This window comes from Nelumbo nucifera, chromosome 1 (assembly GCF_055504915.1).
Source record: "Nelumbo nucifera cultivar China Antique chromosome 1, China Antique-T2T, whole genome shotgun sequence".
Classification (NCBI taxonomy): Eukaryota; Viridiplantae; Streptophyta; class Magnoliopsida; order Proteales; family Nelumbonaceae; genus Nelumbo; species Nelumbo nucifera.
The window spans coordinates 79155919-79156931 of NC_142649.1; the positions used below are offsets into that span (position 1 = coordinate 79155919).

General features: G+C 36.3%; 1 non-coding gene across 1 annotated transcript; it reads right to left on the reverse strand.

Annotated features, from left to right (window-relative positions):
* Positions 1-670: 670 nt before the first annotated feature.
* Positions 671-777, reverse strand: LOC148803475 (small nucleolar RNA R71). The gene has a single exon (XR_016081541.1). It is a non-coding gene; the product is annotated as a small nucleolar RNA R71 (small nucleolar RNA).
* Positions 778-1013: the final 236 nt, after the last annotated feature.

Sequence of the window (1013 nt, forward strand, 5' to 3'; positions counted from 1 at the left end):
TGTTGCCGGGGATTTAATCCTAAAATAATATTAAAACTTGTTAACCTTGATTAATTTGGATTTTTATTTCTGTTTTTATTATTTTATTTTGTTTACTTTTTTTATTTTTATTTTGTTCAAATTCTTGCTTTATTCGATTTACTAATGCATGACACGCACTAGACAGAAAGGACTAGCAGAATTCGATCCTGAAATTGAGAGGACCCTTTGCTTATTGCAAAGGGCCAACAGAGGTAAAGAAAGAGAGGAGGTTGATATTAGCAAACCAGCAATAGAAATTGAGGAAGAGATGGCAGAAGCAAATCGCACCCTCCTGGACTATGCTTGTCCAACCATTAATGGGGAGACTTCCAGCATTTGCAAGGCCACAATTTAGGCCAACAATTTTGAAATCAAACCTGCAATAATTCAATTGATTCAGACAAGTATTCAGTTTAGTGGGTTACCAAGTGATGACCCTAATGCACAAATTGTTAACTTCTTAGAAATATGTGATACATTTAAACATAATGGAATTAGTGATGATGCTATTAGGCTTAGATTATTTCCGTTTTCATTGCATGATAGAGCTAAATATTGGCTTAACTCACTCCCTGCAGGAAGTATCACCACTTGGAATGATCTAACCCAAAAAATTTTGGCTAAATATTTCCCACTTTCTAAAACAGCAAAGCTAATTAATGATATTACTACTTTTGCTCAATTTGAGAGGGAATCCTTGTATGAAGCATGGGAACGATTCAAGGAGATGCTTAGGAAGTATCCTCACCATGGGATACCAACTTGGCATCAAATTCAAACTTTTTATAATGGTATTACTCCCTCTAATCGATCTATTATTGATGCAGTTGCAAGTGGCACAATCATGAGAAAAACACCGGAGGAAGCTTATGACCTAGTAGAGGAGATGGTGTCAAATAGCTACCAGTAGAGCAATGACTAAACCAATCAGAAGGGAGTACACCACATCGATTCCCTTGCTGCCCTATCTGTGCAACTTGCTAATCTGAATA